Raw genomic sequence first — 26,514 nt, 5'->3', positions numbered from 1 at the left:
CCCAAGTCCTTGCGCTGCTTCCTCTGCTTTCTTAGGCGTTTGAGCATACAGCTGGATCTCAAGTGGGAACAGCCTGGGTTGATGAGGGTTGGAGGGTGGGGTGGGCGGAGCCATGGTATAGTGGATGAAGCAGCCGCCTGCATGTACCTGCATCCCACATGGGCATTGGTTCGAGTCCCAGCAGCTCCACTTCTGATCCAATTCTCTGCTGTGCCCTGGCAAAGCAGTAGAAGAGGGCCCAAGTCCTTGGGCCTGTGCACCTGTGTGGGAGTCCTGAAGGAACTGCTCCTGGCTCCTGGCTTCAAATCCGCTCAGCTCTGGCTGTTGCGTCTATCTGGGGAGTAACCCGTGGATGGAAGACCTTCTCTCTCTATTTCTCTCTCCCTCTGAATCTCTGTAATTCTGCTTTTGAGATGAATAAATAAAGCTTTTAAAAAAAGCATAGCAGGCAGGAATCCAGTTGGCATCTATATGAAATGACATTGTTCTAGGCAGTGTCGTAACCTGCCGTGCCACAAAGCAGGTCTTGTAAGTACTTTTCTGCCCATTGTTTCTTTTTAGCTGAGCAGAAACGGGGTATGTGAATTCAGTAACTCATATCTGTCTAATACATTTTCTGATACTTTATAATTATGTCTTACTCTAGTTATTATAAATTATAACTTCCTTAGTAATTATGGAAGCATTCCTGTTTTTCTTTTCCCTTTGTGTGGATTTTGGCATATTCTACGTTTCAAGACATTCACACAATTCATTTATCTTATATAATTTTTGTCACAGAGTTGTTCATACTATTCCTTTACAGTTATTTTTTCCATGCAGTCATGGTGGCACCGTTTCATTAACCAACTCAGTAACTTGAACCTTTTTTCTTGATTGGTCCTGAGAAGAAGTTCACGAATTTTGTGGATGTGTTCAAAGCACCAAATGTTAGTTTTGTCGACGTTTTTCTGCGATTGAGCTTTTTTTCAGTCCCATCGACTTGTATCTCTCCATGATTGATTTGATTTTCCTTACCTTGCTTTAAGTGTTTAAGTTGCTGTTCTTCCTCTGATCTCCTAGGGTGAAAGCACAGCTCATGGATCTTGGTTCTTCTTTTCTAAAATATGCATCCATTACTATAAATGGGCAGGATACAGTTTCCATTTAGTTTGAAGTATTTTTTTTATTTGAGATTTATAAACGTGTCATTTTGAGGTAGGTTGATTGTTCTCACAAGTATTTGGGATTTTCCAGCCTTTTTGTACTGATCTCTCAGTAGAGAGGTTGCATTGTGATCTGAGAGCTTACCTTGTGTGGCGCCTCTTCCTTAGGAGTTGGGGTCTACTGTACAGCCACGAACGTGGTCATAGTGGATGTGCCGTGTGGGTCTGAGAAGCGTGTCATGTTGCGTTGCTGAGAACGGTGCATCCGCTAAGGATCCGTTCAATGCTTGGTTGATTCAGGTGCTTTTCTGTTAAGCTACATCCTTACTGATTATCTGACTGCTGATCTGTTAACGAAAGAGATGTTTTGATGTCTGTGAGTGTATTTCTCTTTGTAGTTTTAACAATGCTTGCTTATGCGTTTTGGCATGAGGTTTACTTTTGGACTCACTATCCTACTCCATTGAAACTTGTTTCTTCTGTTCTTTCACGAATACCAAAGCAAGGTCTTGGTTATTGTAGGTTTATTGAAAGTCTGGAGCCGGCGCCGCGGCTCACTAGGCTAATCCTCCGCCTTACGGCGCCAGCACACCGGGTTCTAGTTCCGGTCGGGGTGCCGGATTCTGTCCCGGTTGCCCCTCTTCCAGGCCAGCTCTCTGCTGTGGCCTGGGAGTGCAGTGGAGGATGGCCCAAGTACTTGGGCCCTACACCCCATGGGAGACCAGGATGAGTACCTGGCTCCTGCCATCGGATCAGCGTGGTGTGCTGGCCGCAGCGCACCGGCCATGGCGGCCATTGGACGGTGAACCAATGTCAAAGAAGACCTTTCTCTCTGTCTCTCTCTCTCTCTCTCACTGTCCACTCTGCCTGTCAAAAAAATAAAAAAAAATAATTAAAAAAATTAAAAAAAAGAAAGTCTGGAAAGACAGTATCGTGATTTCACCCAGTTCCTTGTTTTTCACGGTGGAGTTGATAGTCAGTTGTCTTGCATTTTCCTAACTACAGTCAGGTTTTTTTTTTCTACAAAAGCTCTTGCTGGATGTTTTTTTGTTTGTTTTTTTGTTTTGTTTTGTTTTCTTATTTAGATTGTGTTCAACCTATAGAACATTTTAGAAGAAATGGTATATTAATAATATTCAGTCTTCCAGTCCTATGCACAGTGTATTTATTTAGATCTTCTTTAGTTTCCTTTATCAGCATTTTAGTCTTCAGCCAACATATTGTGTATTTTATTGATAGGGTTTACGAGTTTTCATTTCAGTAGGCTATTTTAAATTTCAAATCAGTGTCTACCTGTTCGCTGATGGTAGTATACAATTAATTTTTATATCAGTATCTGCCTGTTCATTGATGGTGGTATACAATTGATTTTATAATAAATAATTGCTTTCAATAGACTTTTTATTTATTTGAAAGGCAGAAGCAGAGGGAAAGAGATAGAGACAGGGACAGAGACAGAGAGAGGTCTTCCATCTGCTGGTTCACCCCCAGATGGCTGCAGTGGCCTCAGCTGAGCCGATCAGAAACCAGGAACCAGGAGCTTATTCTGGGTTTCACAAGAGCATGCAGGGGCCCACGGACGTGGGCCATCTTCCACTGCTTTCCCATGTCATAGCAGAGAACAAGATGAGAAGTGGAGCGTCCGGGACTTGAGCAGGTGCCCATGTTGGATGTCAGCGCTGTAGGTGGCGGCTTTATCTGGTAGGCCACAGCACCAGCCTTGCACTTGATATTTTGACATTGCCCTTCTACCCATCATGGTCATGCTGAAGTAATTTCTTGTGACTAGTAGCTGTTTAGAAAATGCTTTTGGAACTATGTGTAGATGATCAAGGCTTCGAGAAACCCAGAGTTTAACATCTGCCCTTCAGCTCTCTCATTTCATTGTGTTTTTCTTGCTTTAACAACACTCAGTGGGCTCCCTGCTGTGACATCAAGTAGGAGCCATGACCGCAGATGTCCTTAGCTTTTATGTCCTCCTTGGGGGGAAACCCTTCTCTACTGGCTTTCACCACATCAGTGTGATGCTTGCCATAGATTTTTATCTGTTTTGTTGGATCAGCGTTTGGCTAATTTCTGCACGTCTTTCCTATTTTTCTTCTTTAGCCACCCACACATGAATTACATAGATGAGTTTTTCTAACACTGAACCCACTTCATTTGTGAGAGAAGCCCCATTTAGTCATGACACATTAAAGTATTCCTAGATTTCATTTGATTGTATTTCAAGGATTTGGAGAGTTCTCTGTTTATGAGGGACATTTGTGCATAGTTTTCCTGGTAATATATATGATTTTGGTATTAAAGTATCTCAGGTGGCATAAAACGAGTATTTCATCTTCTGTATTCTGGACGTGTACGGGTAGAAGCTATCAGTGAAGTGGTATTGGATAGGAGAGCTTATCATTTTCTTTGTTGGAGGATTTATAACTGGATTCAATGTCTTGAGTTAGGTACAGGTGCATACTTCAGAAAGTCACAGGAAGCTGAGGTGGAAAGTTTATTGTGGAGCAGAAGAAATGTGTGTCAAGAGGCCAGTAGAAATTTCCTCAGCAGGCTCTAATTTTTTATTTCATCTTCATTCCTAAGTGAGAGATTTGCAAAGTACTTTATTCTTGATTAACAGCTCTTTTTTTTAAGACGTGGCATATAATCTCACCACTTTTTCCTAGCCCGTATAGGGTGTCTGATAAGAAGTCAGATGTGATTCTAATTGGAGATCCTCTGAAAAAGGTCTGGTGTTTCTCTTGTGTGATTTTAGAGTCTTGTCTTCGTGTTGGAGTGTGAAGAATTTGACTGCAGTGGGTCATGGTGAAGATCTTTCTGGTCATGTGTATTAGGACTTCCATGTGCTTCCTGTGCTCAAACGTCCCTTTCTTCAAATTAAGGAAGTTGTCTGTAATTACTTCTGTAAAAGGGCCTTCTTGTCGACTGTCTACGTCTTCGCCTACCTGTTCTGATAATATCCCTTAGCTGAAGCCTAACAATAAAAATATTCTTAGTGGGTGACATGCTAGGGAATGAGTGACAAGGCCTATTCAGAGCAGCTGTCACTCCTGCTGCAGTCCCTCGGCTGCAGCTCCCAAGAACTTGGCAAGGCCAGAGGATATGGCTGCCCATGCAGTGACAGGTGCAGATAAAGTGTCCTCCCTGTTGCCACTACCACCATGTGTCTGGCCACAGTTGAACCATCGCCCCAAGGCTCAGAATGGCATCAGGAGAGGAGTGATGCCTATCGAATTCCTATTAGCTGCAAACCAGTGCAGTCCCTGTGTGCTGTTCCACACCAGGAAGAGCAGGGATCCTGCTGTGGCAGGGGCGAGAGGCTCTGGGGTGCGTCCTTGCTTGGCCTAGGAGAGGAGACGACTTGTTAGGACAGCCATGTCACCGGCATCTGGTGGCTGTGCCAGGGCGAGGTCTTGAATTGGTTCCCTCTGAGCAGTGGCTCGCACTGTCATTGTACTGCTAACACCCTCTGTGGTTCAGACTTGCAGCCTGCCTTTGGCAGGATTCGTGGCTTGTGCAGTGGTCTTCATGTCTTCAGCTGCCCTGAGCACGAGCCCCCTTGGGATCTATAGCTACTCTGGTGGGGTCTGGGTGTGGTATGGTTGACTCTAGGGGGACAGGCTTAACAGAGAGGATCTGCAGCTTGAGATGTGAAGGGCAGGATTTAGGGAAAGGATACTCTTCTCTGACTGAGTGTCCACCAGGACAGACATGCCAGAGTATTGGCTCATGTCTTTGCTTGGGATTTCTTCCAGCCATGCAGCTTGACCTGTGTTAAGGCAGTGGGCAAGGGGAGGGTCTGGAAGGAGACAGTGGCCTTGAACACGGGTGGTTTCCTTGCTGAGATACTTACTGGTGAGGGAAGTGCAGCTGTTCTTTCTTTTTCACCACAGGGCCACACTGACTCATGAAAGCAAGGAGCCAGAGGCTGTTATTCATTCATTCCCACCATACCCTCCTGTGTTCCTCTGTGCGCATTGCACATGTGTTCCCAAAGTGCTCATGCTGCAAGGCTCTGCCTGGATGCACAGGCCCCCCACGTGGAGCCAAGAAGTCCTTGTCGTTTGTTGTCTTTGTCACGGTCACCTGATGGCATTGCTGGCTATACTGAGTGGCTCCAGATGTCCTACAATTTTCCCAGCCTGCCTCGCTGGGCTGTTTCATGGTGAGCAGGAGGGGATGCAGAGGGCACAGCCCCATGGGTCAGCTCCCTGCACAGTAGGGCCACACAGGTCACGTGGGGTGTGGGTGGCCTGGCCAGGGAGGAATCTGCAAACCTTCATGCACTCCTGTGCCCCTCGGTACAGCATGTAAGGGTACAGCTGAGGTGATGGCCCCTTGCTAATGGGTTCAGGAGGCACCCAGGATTAACCCTGAGCCTTCTGGTCAAGTGATGGCAACCCTAAACTCTGCAGTCAGGTGTTTTGGGAGGGCAAGCTTCTGTCCGTATGTGTGTATTTGTGTACTCACGTGTGCCTATATATAAAAAACTGCTTACTTACTTACTCACTCACATACGTAAGTGTCTTTTGCAGGGCTGGACAAGTGGCAACAAATTATTTCAATTTCTGTTTACTATGAAAGGTCTTTATTTCACCTTCATTCACAAATGAGTGCTTTGCAGGATATAATATTCTGGGCTGGCAGTTTTTCTCTCTTAGTGCCTGGGCTCAATCTTGCCATTCCCTCCTAACCTGTAGGGTTTCTGATGAGAAGTCTGCTCTTAGTCTAATTGGAGATCCTCTGAGAGTAATCTCAGAGTTTCTCTCTTGCACATTTTAGAATCTTTTCTTTGTTTCACTATGGTGACCTTAATTACAATGTTTCGTGGTGAGGATCTCTTTTGGTCATGTTTATTGGGGGTTCTATGAGCTTCCTGTACTAGGATGTCTCTGTCCTTCTCCAAACCTGGAAAGTTCTCTGCTAGTATCGCACTAAAAAGGCCTTCTAATCATTTCTCTCTCTGCATGCCTTCAGGAACTCCTAGAACCCGAATGTTGGATTTTTAAATAGTATCCTGTAGTAGATTCCCGACAATATTTTTTAGATTTCTAATTTCCTGTTCTTTTCTTTGGTTTGACTGTATATTTTCCTGTGCTCTGTCTTCTAAGTCCGATATTCTCCCTTCTGCTTCACTGATTCTGTTTTTAAGGCTCTCTAATGTGCTTGTCATTTGATCTGTTGAGTTCTTCATTTCATTTAGATTTCTCTTCACTATCACACTTTCCTGTTCTACTAGTTTCTTCATTTCATTTTGATTCCTCCTTAAGATTATATTTTCTTTTTATTTTATTTTCTTTTATTATTTTTTTTGACAGGCAGAGTGGACAGTGAGAGAGAGAGCCAGAGAGAAAGGTCTTCCTTTTGCCATTGGTTCACCCTCCAATAGCCACCGTGGCTGGCGCGCTGCAGCCGGCGCACCGTGCTGGTCCGAAGCCAGGAGCCAGGTGCCTCTCCTGGTCTCCCTTGTGGGTGCAGGGCCCAAGGACCTGGGCCATCCTCCACTGCACTCCCGGGCCACAGCAGAGAGCTGGCCTGGAAGAGGGGCAACCGGGACAGAATCCGGCGCTCTGACTGGGACTAGAATCCAGTGTGCTGGCACCACAGGCGGAGGATTAGCCTATGGAGCCATGGCGCCGGCCATAAGATTTCATTTTCACGAGAGAGATTTTCTATCCTGGCCAGTAAGGATTTCTGTAGTTCAAGAATTTGTTTTTGAGAACTTCTAAATGTTCCTATACATTTTTTGAAATCCATATCTTGTACTTCTTCTATCTCATCATCTTCATTATCTTGAATTGGGGTGTCTTGTTCATTTGGCATCATAGTATCTTCCTTGTTCTTGTTTCCTCGGTTTCTACATTTGTTGCTTGGCATTGTGGAGATATTCTTTGGTTTCTTCTTTTTTTTTCCTTCACTGTGGTGGTTTTTCTCATTATTCTGTGACTCTAGACTAAGTGGACTGTCTGTTTTTGATGGATCCTAGAGGCTTGTGAGGGGTGTGTCCAGAGAGCTGTGTTAGGTTCTTCAGGGTTAAAGGTGTGCCAAAGGTGACACACCCAGGTTAGGTGTGGTAAATATTCTCTCTGTCTCGCTCTCTTTTTATTCAGAAGGGAAATAATTCTGCACAGCCGAGCAGAATTGAAGGTAGTCACTGTCTGAGCTCTGTCCCCTGTGAGTATAATATGCATCTTCTCTGTCCCAAGGACCACACTAAGGATCTGTGCAGTCCTCAGCATAAGCTCAAATTCTCCTGCAGTCTCCCACCGGGTTGCCAAGTTTACCAAGTTTGTGTACTCTCCCGAGAGTACTCACATCTTGGGTACTCAGTGAGTTCTCTCACACAATTTCAGTTTTTTTTTTTTTCACAGTCTCAGTTTCTTAGCTCCACACATTCACTCGGTCCTAACCTCCTGTTACTTCTGCCCACCAGAGTCAGGTTTTTCTGCTTGGCTGATGGCGGGTGCAGCTTTTATGTATGTCCACAATGGTGCCTGTTCTTTGTCTTGCCCACCTTTGTAAGGTGAGTGGAAAGAGAGAATCATGTCTGTACTGGTCCTATTTATTTATTTATTTATTTATTTTTTCTCTCCTCTAGTTAGGCTGGTGAACTTCCCCCATGGGGCTTTAAGCCTCGTTCCCTCTAGGCTCTTCCTGCCGTTTTCCTGCCAGTGTCTCGGGCTACTGCGGTTTCACCTCACCTCCATTTCCAGCGCTGTTGAGTAGCCTTGGCGACTGGGGTTCCGAGCCGTGGACACCCGTGCCCTCCACATAGGTCCACCGTGTACCCCTAGTTCTGGAAGAGTTTCCTCTGCAGTTTTTTCCATAACTCTTCCCTGAAACTACAGTATCTCCACTTTTATTAAACTGTCTTTTCCTGGACTATCAGTGTGTTCCCTCCCTATTCCACCATCTTAGAAGATTCCTCGGAATACATTTTTAAGAATACAGTATGTAACTGTTTTTTGTACATGACAAAGTCCTTAATTTTAGAAATTCACAACTGTCTAAATATCCAAAGAATCCCACAATCTGGTATAAATATGAAACATTTTCTTCTATTATAAAAAAATTAAAATTAACCCATATTCTAACATTGAGAAATGAGATAAAAAGTACAAACATTATAAAGTGCATGTAGAAAATACCAAGTGACCTCAGATGCTACCTTTCTGTATTCTATCTTGCTTTGTGGAAGATATGATTTTTCCCATTTCAAACATGATCCATACGTTAAATGCAGGGCTAGACTGTGGAGGGCGGAGACTGGGAAGCAGACCTGTGTTCAGTGGAGAACTTTGTAGATCACAGGTGTTTCAAGTCCTTGTGCGAGTGTCTTAATAAATAAATTACAAAGATTGCCTCATGCGAAAGACAGAGATAACACCACACAGAATGTTTGTAAGGAAGAAGAGAACGAATGAGTACTGGAATCTTTTCTAAGACAGATTTAAACTCTTTTTCAAATTCTGTGTTAATAGGGTATGTAATGCATATAATATCAAATTCTACGTAAACTCTAGTAGTTGGTCTTGATGTAGTATTTTAGTTACAGCTATGTCTTCCTTCTTTAATTTTTTTTACTGTTTTTAAAGATCCTATTTATTTGACATTGAGAGTTACACGCAGAGAGGATGAGAGGCAGAGAGAGAGAGAAAGAGGGAGATAGAGGGGGAGAGAATGAGGGGGAGGTCTTCCATGTTCTGGTCCACTACCCAGTTGGCTGCAAAGGGTGGAGCTGAGTGGATCTGAAGCCAGGAGCCAGGAGCCTCACCGGGGTCTCCTCTTGTGTGCAGAGGCACAAGGACTTGGGGCATCTTCTACTGCCTTCCCAGTCCACAGCAGAGAGCTGTGTCGGAACTGCAGCAGCCGGAATATGAACCAGCACCCATATGGGATGCAGGCACTGGGGGTGGTGGCTTTACCCACACCTCAAAGTGCCGATCCTCCCGGAAGCCATTCCCCTGGGATCCAGCTGTCTGCTAACACGCCTGGGAAAACAGAGGGAGACAGCCCAAGGACTTAGGCCCCTGAACACAGAATGGAGCACCGGATAAAGTCCCTGGCTTCTGCTTCTGCCTGTTGCAGTCCTGGCCTTTGCAGCCACCTGGGGTGTGAACCCCCAGATGGACGATTACTCAGAGCAAGAGTGTGTGCTGGCAATGCTGCTTGTATTGCTGCTCTCTCCCAAGAGGTGGCAAGGGCCAACACTGGGCCAGACAGAAGCCAGGAGGCAGGAGCTCCATTCAGGACTTCCACAAGGCACGGATACAGGGTCCAGGGTACCTGGGCCATCAGTGGCTGCCTCCCTGGGACACAACCTGGAACAGGAGAGGCAAACTGGAAGTGGCCCTGCGTGCAGCAGTGCAGAGAAGTGTCCTGTGGAATCATTAAAATAGCCCATGGGGACTGCACTTTCACCCTGCCCTGTGACCCGGAAGTGCACCCGCTTGTGCGGCCCTGAATGCTCCACAGTGCTCAAGTGGGAGTCAGTGCCACGTCCACTCCTGCCCAAGAACCTGCACAAGTTGTGAGGAGCCATCCCCGATGCTGCTGGCTGAGCCTGAGGGAAACCCAGCAGCTCCAGGGTCAGGCCGGGATCAGGAGAGGCTGTGGGTTCTAGACAGTCATGCCATTTCCCAGACTCATTTTTCTTCTTCAGACCCTTCTGGAAGCAATGGCCTTTGCGGGCCTCTGTCCCGCCAGCAGACCGAGCCTGCTTGAAGGTGAGTGATGCACGGCTTTTGCAGTTTTATGCTGGGAGTCTTGGGTGCTGGCGTGCCCGTTGCTCTTGGGTCCCGAAGGCGTGGGTGGAGTCGGGGTCATGCTATGCGGACGGTATGGAACTTTCCCCAGTTTGGGAGCAGCTGTGCAAGAGCAGAGGTGGCTCAGTCTCCTCCCAGAATGGCCCCACGTTCCCGTCTGTTTGCTTTTTGATGGCCTAGCCGCCCTGCTCTAGACCTCTGAGCGTGTTCTGAGGAGGAATGAGAGCGAAAATGCTTGTCTGTGTCCTGGTCTAGGAGGACAGTTTCAGGTTACTCTCATTAGGTGAGATGTTAGTGCTCTGTGGGTTTTTCATGAAAGAGCATTGTCAGGCCGAGGTGTACCTTCCATTCCTAATTTGATGTTTTTTTTTTTTTTTAATATTGCAAAAGTAATGGAAGTTTTTGTGAAATAGTTTTTCTGAGTCTATAGGGATAATGTGTGGTCTTTTCTCTTGTTGATTCTGTTCTGGGATATATTGATTTTGTATGGTAGCCATCCTTGAATTCCTGGAGTAACTGTCAGTTGCACACCGTGAGCTAAGCTTCGCTTCTTTTTCTGGACCACATTTGGTAATTTGTTCAGGACTGTGACAGATTCATGATAGATATTTATATGCTACATTTTTTATGATGTGTTTGTTTTCGATGTTGGGATAATTCTGTTCTGATGGAATAAAATGGGATGTTTTCCCTCTTAATTTCCTTTTTGGAAGGATTTGCGAATCACGGATTTTAATTACCCTTTAAATGGGAGTTCTCACTGGTGAAGCCTTGTGGTCCTGGAATTTTCTTCATTTTTTGTGTTTGTTTTTTGGTTTCCCTGCCAATACAGTCTCATTTCATGTTAAAAGTATATTCAGGCCAGTGCCGCAGCTCAATACACTAATCCTCCACCTTGCAATGCCAGCACACTGGGTTCTAGTCCCAGTCAGGGCACCGGATTCTGTCCCGGTTGCCCCTCTTCCAGGCCAGCTCTCTGCTGTGGCCCGGGAGTACAGTGAAGGATGGCCCAAGTGCTTGGACCCTGCACCCCATGGGAGACCAGGAGAAGCACCTGGCTCCTGCCTTCGGATCAGCATGGTGTGCTGGCTGCAGCGCACCAGCTGCAGTGGCCATTGGAGGGTGAACCAGCGGCAAAAGGAAGACCTTTCTCTCTGTCTCTCTCTCTCTCTCACTGTCCACTCTGCCTGTCAAAACAATTTTAAAAAAAAGTTGATTCAGAGTTTCTAGTTTGACTGCAATCATTTTAATGGTTTGTTTCTTTCTGAGAATCAATCCATTGTATCTACATTGACCAAATTCTTGTGCCTTGGTTTTCGCATAGTGTTTTTTGATGATTATTTTAGTAAGGTTGTTAGTAATGTCCTCTCTGTCATTTCTCTTGTTATGTCACTTGAGTCTGTTCTCTTTTTTCCTTGTTTCATGTGGATAAATGTATTGTCAATTTCGTTGAGGTTTCAAAAATTGTATTTTGGTCTCACTGAATTTTTGTTGTGATATTCTCTATGCCGTTGGCTTCATTTCCATTTGAATCTTTTTCCTCCTTCTGGTTTCTTAAGATTTACTTTGCTGTTCTAGTGTTTTAAGGTAAAATTGGGTTTATTGATCCGATGTTTTTATTCTTTAATATATACCTGTAGAGCAATACAATTTTTCCTGTTAAATTATTCCTGTCAACATGAAAAACTGTATGGATGTACCCACTACTGGGAGCATGTTGAAGGAAATGAAATCATTTTGTAGACAGAGAGGTTTTCACAGGCCTATGCTTATTGCAGTAGAATGCACAATAGCCAGGCTATGCAGTCTATGTATGTATGTATGTATGGTGTACATAGCCCATAATGTCTTTATTCAGTCTTGAGGTGATCAGCATTTTGGCTGATTGCATATCTTTGACATTGTGCATTGATTTATGGGGGCAGAGATAACTCTTTGTTCGTATGTTGCTTTCATTTCCCTTGGGTATATTCACAGGGGTGGAATGGCTGGCTCCTATGGTACGTCTATATTCAGATTTCTGACTTATCTCCATACTGTCTTCCACAGTGGCGATACCAGTTTACATTCCCACCAGCTGTGGATGTGGGTGCCTTTTCCCTCCATATCCTCAAGGCCGTTGTAGTATTGATTTGCATTTCCCTGATGGCTAGTGATCCTGAGCATTTCTGCATGTGTTTGTTGGCCATTTAGATTTCCTTTCTTGAAATATTTAGCCTGTTGAAGTCCCTTGCCCATTTCTTGAGTGGGTGGTTTGTTTTGCTGTTGTTGAGTTTCTTGAAAGTTTCCGGTAGTTTATCCTTTATCAGTTGCATACTTTGCAGATAATTTCTCCCATTCCATTAGTTGCCTCTTTAGTCTTGCAGGGCAGAAGCTTCTCAATTTGTTTTTTTGGTGTCCTCTTCTATCCCTTTCTTTAATCTGTTGTGATCCCCAGATATTGAACATCCTTGGTTTTATTTATCCAAGCGATTTTATTTTCTTTGTAGCTCTGTGAATGGGATTGGTCTTTGAAGTCCTTTCTCAGCCATGACATTGTTTGTGTATACAAATAGGCTGCTGATATTCTATCCTGCCACTTTACCACATTCTACTCTGAGTTTCAATAGTCTCTTAGTGGAGTCTTTTGGATCTCCTATATATAGAATCATGTCATCTGCAGATAGGGATAGTTGGACTTAACTCCCTTCCAATTTGTATCTACAATTGAGAAATGAGAGAAGAAGTACCAACATGATCACGTGCACGTAGAAAATGGCAACAGTGACCTCGGATGGTACCTTTCTGTATTCTGTCTTGCTTTGTGGGACACGTGATTTGTCCCATTTCAAACATGATCCATACGTTAAATTCAGGTCAAGAATGTAGAGGGCGGGGACTGGGAAGCAGAGCTGTGTTCTGTGGAGAACTCCAGATCACAGGTGTTTCAAGTCCTTGTGCGAGTAGGTACATAAATTTCTGAAGAAGTAAATTACAAAGATTTCCTCATGCGTAAGTCAGAGATAATACCACACAGTATGTTTGTAAGGAAGAAGAGAATGAATGGGTACCATAATCTTTTCTAAGATTGATTTAAATTCTTTTTCAAATTCTTTGTTAATTGGGTATGCAATGCATGGAGTATCACATTCTAAATAAACTCTAGTAGTTGGCCGTTTTGTAGTATTTTATTTACAGCTATGTCTTCCTTTTTTAATTTTTTACTTTTCTGTAAACATTTATTTATTTGAAATTCAGACATATACACAGAGAGGATGAGAGGCAGAGAGAGAGAGACAGACAGTCAGAGAGACAGATAGATAGGTTTTCTATCTGCTGTTCCACTTCCTAGTCGGCTGCAATGGCCAAAGCAGAGCAGATCCAAAACCAGGAGCCAGAGCCACCCGTGGTTACCTTTGTGGGTGCAGGGTTCCAAGGAGTTGGGCCATCTTCTACTGCCTTCCCAAACCACATCAGAGAGCCACATCGGAAGTGCAGCATTCGGGACTCAAACCGGTGCCTAGATGGGATGCACGATGTGGGTGGTGGCTATACCCACTACCCCACAATGCCAGGTGCTCCGGAAGTCATTGTCCATGGGATGCTGCTGTCTGCTAACATTCCTGGGAAAGCAGAGAGAGAAGGCCCAAGGTCTTAGGACCCTGAACCCAGAGTGGAGCACTGGATAAAGTCCCTGGCTTCTGCCTTTGCCTGGCTGAGCCCCGGGATTTGTAGCCACCTAGGGGGTGAACCCCCAGATGGATGATCACTCAGAGCGAGAAAGAGTACTCGCAATGCTGCTTGCACTGCTGCTCTCCCCAAGCAGTGGCAAGGGCCAGTGCTGGTCCAGGAAGAAGCCAGGAGGCAGGAGCTCCATTCAGGACTCCCACTTGACAGGGTGGCTGGGTTCAGAGTGCCTGGGCCATCAGTGGCTGCCTCCCTGGGTCACAGCCTGGAGAGGCAGGAATGGAAGTGGCCCTGGGGCATCAGGGCATAGCTGCGTCCCCTGGTGCCCTGTCAGTCACCAGTGAGGAGTGCGCCTGTGCCCAGCACTGTGACCTGGAAGTGCACCCACAGGCGCATCTGTTTTTTCTGCACGGTGCCCCAGCCCAGAGCTTGTGTAAGCACTGAGTTACTGATTTCGATGCTGGTGGCCAAGCCTGAGGAGACCCAGTGCCCCCCAGGGTCAGGCCGGGATCAGCTGAGGCTGTGGTGAGGCCGCTGCTCAGTTATCTTGTGCTTCTGGAACTTTCTAGGCACAGTCCTCTTCTTTGGCCGCTCTGAAAGACTGCACCTCAGGACCGGGTCCCTGTGTCAGGAACAGAAAGGTTCTTTCTGTGGAGAGTTTGGCGCGGTGGCCTTCCTGTCACTGGGTAGGCGGGGCCTGGGGGACAGTGAGTGGGGAGGGTGTGTGTGAGGGGTAGCTGAAATAGAAGGTGGAAGAGAGTGGGGGTTAAGGGGAGGCTGGAGGAGAGAGGAAGGGGGGAGAATGAAAAGGTGGTGTGAAGGTGGGGAGGCAAGGAAGGGAGGGGCAGAAACCCACGTTGGGGAGAAGAAAGGAAGGGGGAGAGTGCCAGGAGTTCTGGCGGGCATGTGTGGTGCAGGGGATTGGGAGAGGTAGAATTTTTCCCACGGGCCCAATTCTGTCTTGGGGGTTTTCTGTCCCTGGCCGGAAGTAGCCTTTGCCACGTCCTTGAGAGGACTTGACTCACGGCCTCTCTTCTCCAGGTAGTTCAGAAGTGTAAGGTGAATGTGCAGGAAAATGGGGCACGGGGCACTCGAATTATTTGGCAGCTAATCCGGTGAATTTTCACAGGCTGCACACATGGAGGAGAAAGCAGAAGCTTAGAGAACCCCCAAGAATCCTTCTCTGTGCTCTGTTCCAGCCTGCCCCCAGATTCTGACACCTCATAGTAAGTACTAGATATTCTTTTCTATTTAAATATTGGTTTGAAAGGCAAAGTTCTAGATAGGCGGTGCAGGAGAGATCTTTGTGTATGGGTTCACCCCCCAGGTGGCTACAATGTCCTCAGGCTGGGCTAGGCCAAAGCAGACACCATGTACTTTATCCAGTACTCCAGTGTGGGTTCGGGGGCCCAAGTCCTTGGGGTGCTTCCTCTGCTTTTCTAGGTGTTTGATCAGACAGCTGGATCACAAGTGGGAATAGCCTGGGGGTGGGGGAGTGGCAGACAGAACAGTGGCATAGTGGATGAAACTGTCGCCTGCAGTACCAGCATCCCATATGGGTGTCTTCCTTCTCTGTGATACTTTTCTCTCATTCCCCCCAGCAGAACGAAGTATCCAGAGCTTCTGTAAGACACTACCTATACATGTAAAGTGCTTACCCATTTTATCACCATTTATTTGCTAAATACCTGTATCCCGTATAAGACTGTGAGCTTGTCCAGGGCAGGACTTTGTCTCTCTGCTTTCATTCCTGTAGTCCCTGGTACACAGTTGGAATTCAGCTTATGCAGAATTAACAATGCACTCACTTTTGGATCTTGGGACAGGAAGTGTTGGTTATAGAAAGGTCTGTTTACAGGGATAAAGGTAGGAGGGACAAGAAAGGATGTTTAAGAGAATCAGCATTAATGAAGCACTTTTTGTTGTCAGGCTTCTTAATGCACCATTGTCTCATTTCTAAATAACAACACAAGGAGGGGAAGCAAGAGTTTTATTTAATTATGCCACATTGTCCTGTCTGATCCTCTTCAAAGTTCTGTGAGGAAGGCGCCACTGATACTCTTTTAAATATGAGTTAAAGGAAGTGGGAACCAGCCCTAGGCCATATATCGAGGTCAATGAAGTTCCAGTTTAAATGCTGCTGTGCTTGCCCCAGAGCCGTGTCCCTCCTGGGGTTAGAACCTCAGCTTCCATCGGTTCCAGAGTTGGGGTATCAGAGAGGTGGTAGCTGGTAAAAACCAGTGGTCCTAGTCTTTGGGCTTGTCTGTGTGTGGAGCATAACTACAGGGACTTGAGCTGTGTCACTAAGGACCCTTCTTTCTAACGCTGTGGCCTCATGCAGTGATTTGTTAATACAGGTCTTGTGTCCTGATTCACACCAGTCGGGAGTCTTGAGCTGTTGGGGGAGTCTGAGGAGGACACCTGGCTACCCTGTGACTGGAGCTGACTTTTAAGAGGGACCCTGAGGTATGAAAGGAGAGTTGCTGGTACGGTTAGGACCAGAGGATTTGAGGAGTCCTCAAGGTCCCCTGGTGATTAGTCTTTTTAAAATTTATTTATTATTTATTTCAAAGGAAGAAAGAAATATTTCATGTGTTAGTTTACTTCCCTAATGCCCACAAGAGCTGGAAAGGTATGTAAAGCCAGGATCTGGGAACTCAATCCAAGTCTCCCATGTGAGTGGCTTGGATGTAAGTACTTGAGCCATCACCTGCTGCCTCCCAGGTTGGAGTAGTATGAAGCTGGATTCAGGACTTCAGCCAGGACTTGATCCTGGGCACTCTAACATGGGCTGTGGGGATTGCAGTAGAGGCTTAGTCGCTATACCATTAGTCTTCAGTTCCTTCCTTCAAAGTGTGGCTGGCTACTTGGGAGGGGTTTACCTCACCACTGCTACCTGGGCCTGCTGCACAATTTTGTGAGCACCTTGTTCCTAAGGCAGCGGTAAAATGCCACTAAAGATACTAAAACATAAAGCTCTTTCCTTTCTTCCATGTATCCCCTTGGCTCAGACTCATGTTCTTTTGACTTGCTTACAAAACACAAGTTCAAAGATAAAATTTTGAGGCTTTTTAAGACACAACCAGCGGAGGTTTAAACCCAGTGCAGGCCCTTCTGAGTGCCAGCCCTGTGTGACTGTTCCAATGTGACTGTGTAGGCTGCACGCCCATGAGGTTAGCCCTGGCTGCTGAGTATAACCCATTGGCTTTAACTAGTCTGGGTCTAATCATATGACACTCCAGGGAACCTGGACAGACTTGATGTCTTATTAAGTCAGCTCCCTGAGGATTGTGTGGACTAGCTAGTGATACTGTCTCATGATCCAGCTCCTCATTTTCTTAGCAACCTCTTCTCCAGCTAGGGCTGGTATCTTTTTCCAGTGTAAGACTCCTCATCCCTGGCCTTGAGCACTGAGAGGAACTGGAATGCTGCTGTGTGGCAGAGACCTCCTGCAGGTTCTCTGAGCATTCTGAGTCCCCACGACTCCGCTTAGTGTTTCTATGGTACCACACTGTCAGAACTGTGTTCACAAATGAGGCAGGGGACAGTCTGTCCCTGCTGTATTCCTGTTCTGAACCTGGCAATCAAGGTCCACACAAGGCCGATGATAGAAATGTTGCATCCAGGCTGGTGCCGTGGCTCACTTGGCTAATCCTCCGCCTGCGGCGCTGGCACCCCGGGTTCTAGTCCCGGTTGGGGTGCTGGATTCTGTCCTGGTTGCTGCTCTTCCAGTCTAGCTCTGTGCTGTGATGTGAAAAGGCAGTGGAGGATGGCCCAGGTGTTTGGGCCCCTGCAGCTGCATGGGAGACCAGGAGGAAGCACCTGGCTCCTGGCTTCGGATCGGCGCAGCATGCCAGCCATAATGTCCATTTGGGAGGTGAACTTATGGAAAAGGAAGACCTTTCTCTCTCTCTCTAACTCTGCCTCTCAAAAAAAAAAAAAAAAAAAAAAAAAGAAATGTTGCATCCAAGCAGCCCCCTTATAACTAAGATCACCTCAAGAGCCCCACAAGTGGATCTTGGACCAGAATTCAGGACTTTATGTGCAACTTGAACACTTCCTGCCTTGGGAAGTTCACTGCCCCCACCCCCAGGACATGTTCTTAGCTGCTTGGTCCTAGGTGTAGAGGCTATGGCCTCTGGAAATGTGGTACTGAGTTGACTTCTGAGTGTCCAGATGCCAGAAAACATGTAACGGAGTTCCTCGGATCTGTGTGACCACTTGGATATCCAACTGTGATTGCAGACACCCATGGTGGACTTTTGAGTGCCGCCTCACGTTGGAGCTGAGTGCTTCCTGCTGGGACCGTGTGATCTTCCTGGGATGCCAGGGTGGCACAGCAACCCATGGTGCTCTGGATGCTCTTGCTGAATCTGTGTGTAGCTTAGAAGGTAAAACTGTGTTTTCACTAGGATGGAGCAGAGTCTCAGAAGGACAAGGAGATGGTCCTATAAGATATTGATGCTGGGGCCGGCGCTGTGGCACAGCAGGTTAAAGTGTTGGCCTGCAGTACTGGCATCCCATATGGGTGCTGCTTCATGTCCCAGCTGCTCCACTTCAGAGCCAGCTCTCTGCTAAGCCCTGGGAAAGCAGTAGAAGATGGCCTGAGTCCTTGGGGCTCTGCACCTGTGTGAGAGACCCAGAAGAAAATTCTAGCTCCTGGCTTTGGTTCAGCTCAGCACTGGCCATTGCAGTCATGGGGAGTGAACCAGCTGTTGGAGGACCTCTCTCTCTCTTTGTCTCTCTCTGGCTCTACCTCTCTCTCTAACTTTTTCAAATAAAATAAATCTTTAAAAAAAACTTAATGATAATGTGTACATTTGATCTAACTTGGAAAGGAAATTTCATTCCTCTGCTTCAAGCCAGCTTGCAATTCAGGAAGGGCAGCATTTTTGTGAATTTAGAGAATCTTTAGGCTTCTTGCTTCTTCTCTGCTAGCCTCTCCCTTGTAAATTATCATGTAGCATCATTCTTTGCTCTGGTAGGATCCATATTTTTTAAATTTATTTGACAGATAGAGTTAGACAGGGAAAGAGAGAGAGAAAGAGAAAGATCTTCCTTCCATTGCTTCACCCCCCAAATGGCCACCATGGCCTGAGCTATGCCAGTCCAAAGCCAGGAACCAGGTGCTTCCTCCAGGTCTCCCACGTGGGTGCAGGTGCCCAAGGACTTGGGCCATCCTCCACTGCCTTCCCGGGCCACAGCAGAGAGCTGGAACCAAAGAGGAGCAGCCGGGTCTAGAGCCTGGTGCCCATTTGGGATGCTGGTGCTGCAGGTGGAGAATCAGCCAAGTGAGCCACGGCACCGGCCCCCGGATTCACTTTTTTTTTTTTGACAGGCAGAATGAACTGTGAGAGAGAGAGACAGAAAGAAAGGTCTTCCTTTTGCCGTTGGTTCACCCTCCAATGGCCGGTGCGCTGCAGCCGGCACACCGCACTGATCCGAAGCCAGGAGCCAGGTGCTTCTCCTGGTCTCCCATGGGGTACAGGGCCCAAGGACTTGGCCCATCCTCCACTGCACTCCCGGGCCACAGCAGAGAGCTGGCCTGGGAGAGGGGCAACTGGGACAGAATCCAGTGCCCCGACTGGGACTAGAACCCGGTGTGCCGGCATCACAAGGCAGAGGATTAGCCTAGTGAGCCGTGGCGCCGGCCTGGATTCATTTTTAAAACCGTCTTTTTTCTCTTCTGTATGAGAATACTTCAGAAAGTTAATGGAAAAAGGAATGAAAAGATAACTTTATTTTGGTGTAAAATTTTTTAAACCCACGCACATTTCTTTTAACATTTTCTCTGTAATGTTTGGAGATCCCTCGTTTATGATAACAAGTCTTGGCAAATTTTTTGTCATTGTCTTGTTTCTTTAGTTATTAGGAATAAATTATTTTGTTAGGATGAACTTAGCCTATTTGAATTAGTGTTGGATCTCATTTGCTGTGAAATAAAGAATTACTTTATGGATAATGAAAGCAATTTAATGATGTGGTGTAAAGGAGCAAACAATATTACTCAGTCTATTAACATCAGGAGACTTCTCTCTGACCTCTTAACAGTGCCCTGCAAACTGTATATTATTGCACTCTTGAGGCAGGGGCTGAAGTCTGGCCTGAAGGTATTTTAGAGAATGCTCCAGGTGGAAAAGTCATAAAAAAGGCAGAGAAATATTCGTAGCAATAAATGCGAAGGCAGAAGAGACTTCTAGAATTGAAGTGACCACAAGGATTGCTGGGATTTTTTGAGCAGTACAGACTAGGTTGTCTGACTGGGCTCCCGATACAATCACTACAGCCTTGTGAAATTAAAAACTCTATGAAGTTCTACAGAATGGTGTTTGAGACTCACTAATAGGATTCAACCTACAAAAGGAATGCAGATGAGACAGAGCATCTCTGACCTTAACAGTGGCGGTCTTTACTTTCGCTTTATATTGCTATAGCAACTTTAAAATGCCTTCTGTTTAAAAACCTGAGGAAATGTATGTGAAAAGTCTTTTTGGCAATCTTTTGTTATCAGTAAATTCACCATCTTAAGTTTGTTATAACTTACTGAACCTGTGATACTAGGAACTTGATAGAACTTTGCAGCACTGGACTGCAATTTGCAGCTTGCTCAAAACTGAGGGAGTTGGAGCTTACCCAGCATAATTAGAAGTGTACCCTCTATTTGAAGCCTTGGCAAGAACCATAATTTAGGATTGTGGCTGTGTGGCACTGGTAGAACATGTTGTTCAGTCCTGAGTTTGGACACCTTGTTTGTATATGACAGAAAAACAGCTTTCAGAAACTTCCTGGTGGATAAAGTATCCTTTTCACAGTCTGGTGGTTTCACTGCTTTTTTTTCTAAATGTTTCCTTTTCTCTTCAAGTGCAGGCATGTTCATTTTATCAAAGCAGGCATTTTCTCTTCTTTAAAAATAAATCTTGAGTATTCTGAAGAAATTTTCCACACCGCTAGGGTATATAAAAGCATGTTGTGTGAGCATAATTACAAGGATGGAATGCTTTGCTTTTGAGTAGCAATGGACCAACACTTGGTGTGCTAAGAAACAGTTTTTATTCTATTTTGTGGTTGAAAGCTTGCTTACTACTGCTCCTGATCATAATCTTAGTCCTTTTTGTCAAATGGATTTAGAGCCCACAGCACCTTTTTATCCACCTTCTCTCTGAAAAGCAGTGGGAGAGAGAGCAAATTTTTTAGATTCATTTATTTATTTGTGAGGTAGAGTTACAGACAGAGACAGAGGTCTTCCATCCACTGATTCACTCTGTAAATGGTTGCAATGGCCAGAGCTGAACCGATTCAAAAGCTGGAGCCAGGAGCTTCTTCGAGGTCCCCTGCATGGTTTCAGGGGCCCAAGAATTAGGCTATCTTCTGCTGCTTTCCCAGGCCATACGTTTCACTTTTAATTCTTCCTATGGCTTTAATTTAGCTACCTGGGAACCCTGAGCTGAGGATAGGACGAGTGTTCCCAGCCTCATTTTATGGGTCAGCAATAAATAAAGCCTGAAATAGTGGCTGCATTTGTTCATCTGGAACTTGATACCAAAGCCCAGAATTTTAGTTTTATAAATATTGATGATTTTTGGCTCCAGAATTTAAAAGAAGTTCAGCATCTTTACTTTTTGTTATTCTGAATGTGATTTACTTGTCCCTAAAGTGTGCACATTACAAAATTTATGATTTAGAAAGTGGAAATTGAAAAAAAGAAAATGGAAGTTACCCCTCAGCTCTGTTTGGAGATGTCCGAAGCACTGGTGACAGTTTGATGTGTCCTCTTCCAGGTGCTTTCCGCACCTTAATAAAAGTGTGTGTGGGGGGGGTGGGTGGGTATGGTTGGGTGTATTTGTGTTTGTACTGTGCTCACATGCACATAGAAATGACTTTGTGCAGAACTGTGTTCTTGATAGGATGGTTTTCCATCTTCCTTTTTATACTTGACAGTATAGTAATTTTTGTATCATTATAAACATATAGATCTCATTCTCTTCAGTGACTGTATAAGATTACATTGTATTCCAATATAAGTGGTTGCCATTTTGTGTGATAATTCTGATTTTTTTGCCATTAAAATAATGCTGCACTGAGAAACCTGGAATATCCATACCTGAGCATCCCAGGAACTGCTGTTTTGATGACCTGTGTTATTTGAGAATCACTAGGTCAAGTACAGTCCTGTTTAAAATGTTGCTAGGTCCTTCTAAATTATCCTCCAGGGTTGCATCCATCTAGACTTCCACAAACAGTGAGGTAATCTCCTGTGCTTTCCATCAACACCAGGTTTTTATAATTCACATTCCTTTCAGTGAAGCATCTCTGCTTCAACACAAGACAAGAGCTGCCCTTTCATCACTCCCTGTTGGCACACCAAGGGCAGGTGGTGTAGAGGAGTCCGTTATAGCTAGCAGGGAGGTGAGCATATGTTAAGCTAGAAACAGAGGTGTTTGGCTTTCATTCCTGTTTATTAATTCAGATAATGTTTCTTGAAGGCTGTTACTGGCCATGGACCCTGGGAATAGCATGATAAACAAGACCATGCTCTGCCTTCAAGAGCTTGCATTCTAGTGTGGGTCAGCCTTGAACACATCCAGTAGAATATAATGTCAAGTATGGTGAAGACTTCAGATGAAAAATAAAGCAGAGAAAAGGACAAGGGAGGAGGTGTGTGTGGGGAGACCAGGTGCAAGAGAGGATGCCACTCGGATGGTCTTGGAAGGTTCTCTGCTGATGGGACTCTTTTTTCTATATATTTTATTTAATGAACATAAATTTCCAAAGTACAGCTTATGGATTACAATAGCTTCCCCCCCATAACTTCCCTCCCACCCACAACACTCCCCTCTCCCACTCCCTCTCCCCTTCCATTCACATCAAGATTAATTTTCAATTATCTTTATATTAAGTATATTAAGTAAAGATCTTTATATTAAGTAAAGATTTCCACAGTTTACACCCACACAGAAACACAAAGTGTAAAATACCATTTGAGTACTAGTTATAGCATTAATTAAACACCTAAGAGTAATTGTGTATTAATTACAGAGTTCAACCAATAGTTTTAAGTAGAACATAAAAATACTAAAAGGGTAAAGTATTAAGTTTTTTTTCTTTTTTTTGTTATATAGTTATTTTTTATTTAATAAATGTGAATTTACAAAGTGCAAGTTGTGTATTGTTGTGGCTTCCCCCCCCCCAAACCTCCCTCTCTCCCGTGGCCCTCCCCTCTCCCACTCCCTCTCCCATCCTGCCCTTCATCCTGATAGGACTCTTGAATAGAGACCCATGTGCAGCGAAACCTGAGCCCCACTGATAACCTGTAGAAGGCCCCATCAAGCTGGGTCTGGCAATAGCAAGTTCAGAAGGCCTGAGAAAAAAGCCAGTCAGGCAGGTTCCAGAAGAAGCCCCGGAGCTGCACTGACTTTTGATTTGCTAGAGGGAGATAATTGAGCTACTTAATTTCTTTATCAAATGCCGTGTTGAGGCAAATGAAACTGTGAACCGCATGTGTGTGTCTTTGAAAGAGTGACGCTGTTCATGTACGGTAGCACTTGAACCACTAGAATGCAGCATCTTAACCACTAGACAGCAAGTCTCTGTTAGCATTCTGTAGAATGAAGTGGCATTGCATGCCAGCTCTTTCACTACCAGAAGGCTGACCTGGTTGAAATTTACACAGGAGTTGAACAGACCTCCGCACCTTCAGTGTGGATAAGACTAGAGCAGTGCACTCTTGTACCTGACTGCCCTTTGTTCTGCCTCTTTGTGTTGTACATTATTAAAAGTGTTTTCAAAGCTCTGGTGCTCACAGCTGAAAATAAAGTAGTAGGTTGGAGGACAGTCACAGACAGCACTGTCCACTCAGCAGGTCAGGTAGTTTCTCCTTAACCATTGTACCAAATGCCCTACTCCACCCATTATTAACTCTAGTCCTTTCAGAGTTATTAGCTGTGTTATAAAATGTCTAACTTTCAGAGGGGTTTTATAAATCTTTAAAGTAAAAAATATGAACATTGTTGCCACCGTTGTGGCTTAGCTGGTAAAGCTGCCGCCCGTGATATCAGCATCCCACATGGGCACTGAATCAGAGTCCTAGCTACACTTCCAATCCAGCTGTCTGCTAATGCACTTGGGAGGGCAGCACAAGATAGCCCAAGTGCTTGGGCTCCTGCGCCCATGCTCCTGTCTCCTGGCTTCGTTCTGGCACGGCCCTGGCCATTGTGGCCATTTGGTGAATGAACTAGTGTATGGAAGATCTCTCTCTCTCTCTCTCTCTCTGTCTCTCTTCCTCCCGTCCTCCCTCCCTCCTTCCCTCTCGTTCTGTAACTCCACCTTTAAAATAAATGAAATGTTTTTAATAAAGAACCTTTAACCATTCAAAGCCTCAAGTAGAAAGAAAAAGAACCTTACAGACCCACAGTACAAACTGACGTAAAACCTTCACTGAAATTTTTGTTGAAGTTTGCTGGTAGTGTTCATCAGAAATGACACATGCTGACTTGTGTGAAGTGAGCTGATTGATATTCTTGAAACTGTGTAAAAATCACTTCTTGTTTTTACACAATGTACCTGTTACACTCCTGAGCTACTCGAGAGCTGTTGGGTAGAGATGTTATTACTGAAAAAGTGGTCACACTGCACAGATCCCATGGGCACCGTTACACTCTGTGACTGGCACTTCCAGGGCTAGTGCTGTGCACACCTGGGAAGCCTTACCCACAGGTGGTGTCGTATCCGCACAATGGCTGCATGATGGTTCTCTCTTCATTTAAATGGTTGGTAGGGTTCCATTAGCACACAGTCCTTCAAGTTGTGACTTTTCAATATTGCTCACTCACATGGTTTTGAGTCCCCTCGGGGGGGAACAGTTGCGGCCCTGAGGGGTTGCCCACTTTTCTAGAGACAAGGACAGGCCTAACCTTGCCTCCTGGAACTTTCTCTGAGTTACAAACCTCTTAGAGTTATGATACAACCTTGAAATTTTGTATTTAATGGTGTATCTTTAAGCAGAGGTATCTTATAAGCATAGTGCAGCAATCATAGACTTATTTTTATTCTTTTTTTTATTAAGGAGGAGGGAGTAAAGCATTGTTGGTCAGTGCACATGGTACTTAATGTGGAATCTGGAGGTGGAGATGGTGTTTTCTTACTTATATAGTTTATGATTTCCAACTATCTCCAAGAGGTAAATACTAGAATTAGGTCTAGGCTGTGGTTCTAGCTGGTATGGTTCTGTTTTAAATTTCATCTCACATCTGCTTGGCATCAAGATTTCCAGCTTTCCAAGGTTGGCCACACATTTAAAGCAAGTGTCCAAACCAGTTGTTAGAGGAAAAGATAGAGCAGTGGTAACGATGATGCTAAATGAATCATTTGTGTGATATCTGACACCTCATCACCTAGTTGAAATATCTATGTGTTTTCTTTTTTACTGCAATAAAAATAATTCAGACTTACCGAAACTGTATATTTTCATTCCTTGCACATCTATTTTCTGACTCATTGGGCTTCTAAACTTCTGTGGATAGGGGCTAGTGTTGTGGTGCAGTGGGTTAAGCCACCACCTGTAATGCCAACATCCCATACTTGTTTTCTTTCTGTAATCAAGTAGTTGAAAAACAACCACCCCTCCCAATGCATGAGTCATATAAAAGCAATTTCACTTTATTTGAGCACTCTAAGGAGAAAAAGCAGATGAGTATGTACTATACCTAGAGAGAAAAACTCTGTCAAATTTTAGATTGAATGGTGGGCCAGCGCCACGGCTCAATAGGCTAATCCTCTGCCTTGTGCTGCTGGCACACCGGGTTCTAGTCCTGGTCGGAGCGCCGGATTCTGTCCCAGTTGCCCCTCTTCCAGGCCAGCCCTCTGCTATGGCCCGGGAGTGCAGTGGAGGATGGGCCAAGTCCTTGGGCCCTGCACCCTCATGGGAGACCAGGAGAAGCACCTGGCTCCTGGCTTCGGATCAGTGCAATGCACCGGCTGCAGTGCACCGGCCACGGCAGCCATTGGAGGGTGAACCAACGGCACAAGGAAGACCTTTCTTTCTGTCTCTCTCTCTCACTGTCCACTCTGTCTGTCAAAAATAAAAAAAAAATAAAAAAAAATAGATCGAATGGTGGAATAAATTCCATGACAGAAGTGAAACAAACAATCAACTTGTGGCCCCACTACACTGGAGCCTGGCCTCACTGCCTACTTGGGACAGACAGCAGGAGCTCAGGAGAAGCCTGGAGCCACACCCTCTGTGCAAGCCTGCACAGGCTTGGTCTTTGTTTTCTGATTGTTGGGCCTGGAGGTAATCCAATCAGACTTGATGTATGCCGTTGAATACCGAGTTTATAAAAAGGATACTCAGTGTTGCTGTTTCCCTTTTCTCTTCTTGGTGTCCAGCGTCGTGGAGCTCTTCATTGGAACATGTGCTAAGCCCTGGCTCTAAGAACAAGGAGGTGAGCAGCCAAGAGCAATACTTGCAGGAAGGGCCAGGCTGCCAGTGTCAGAGGAGTGGCAGTGGATTCAGCAGGACCCTCAGGTTTGTCCATCCTCGCCTGGTGAGTCTTCTTGAAATGCTTGTGCATATCATTCATATACTTCTATATTATAAATTTAATATCATATGTTCTAAATAGATTTTAAATTTTATATTTAAAATATATATGTGCTTGGAGGTATCATGTACAGTTCCAGGAGGTGTGAGCCTACCTGGCTGAATTCTGATGCCAGGATAGGTGAACCCGCAGGTGAGTCATCTTCTTTTGGGTAGGCAATTTAGATGCCCGGTGACTGTGTGAATTTCCAGGTCTCTTGTTTTATTTTCTGGATTTATAGTTCTACTTAGTGTATAGGAGCTGAGAAAATGGATCTGGTCACCAAAACGGTAGTTCCTGCTTGCAAGATTTGCTTCCTGTTTTTCCTAATTTGCTTAGATGGTTTATCTCAGT

At 45.2% G+C, this 26,514-nt stretch overlaps 1 protein-coding gene across 1 annotated transcript in view; it reads left to right on the top strand.

Moving 5' to 3' along the window:
• The window catches only part of LOC127482730 (monoacylglycerol lipase ABHD2), a 709,665-nt gene extending 683,562 nt beyond the window's left edge, over positions 1-26,103 (top strand). Inside the window, exons 19-23 of the mRNA XM_070054462.1 lie at positions 9,814-9,877; positions 14,152-14,268; positions 14,712-14,808; positions 15,940-16,048; positions 25,967-26,103. The gene's annotated coding sequence lies outside the window, so the exon portion shown is untranslated. The remainder of the gene's footprint in view (positions 1-9,813; positions 9,878-14,151; positions 14,269-14,711; positions 14,809-15,939; positions 16,049-25,966) is intronic.
• Positions 26,104-26,514: the final 411 nt, after the last annotated feature.

The sequence above is a fragment of the Oryctolagus cuniculus genome, chromosome 12 (assembly GCF_964237555.1).
Source record: "Oryctolagus cuniculus chromosome 12, mOryCun1.1, whole genome shotgun sequence".
Lineage (NCBI taxonomy): Eukaryota > Metazoa > Chordata > Mammalia > Lagomorpha > Leporidae > Oryctolagus > Oryctolagus cuniculus.
Note: the sequence above shows the minus strand (reverse complement) of the source record. Positions and strands in the feature narration are given on the sequence as shown.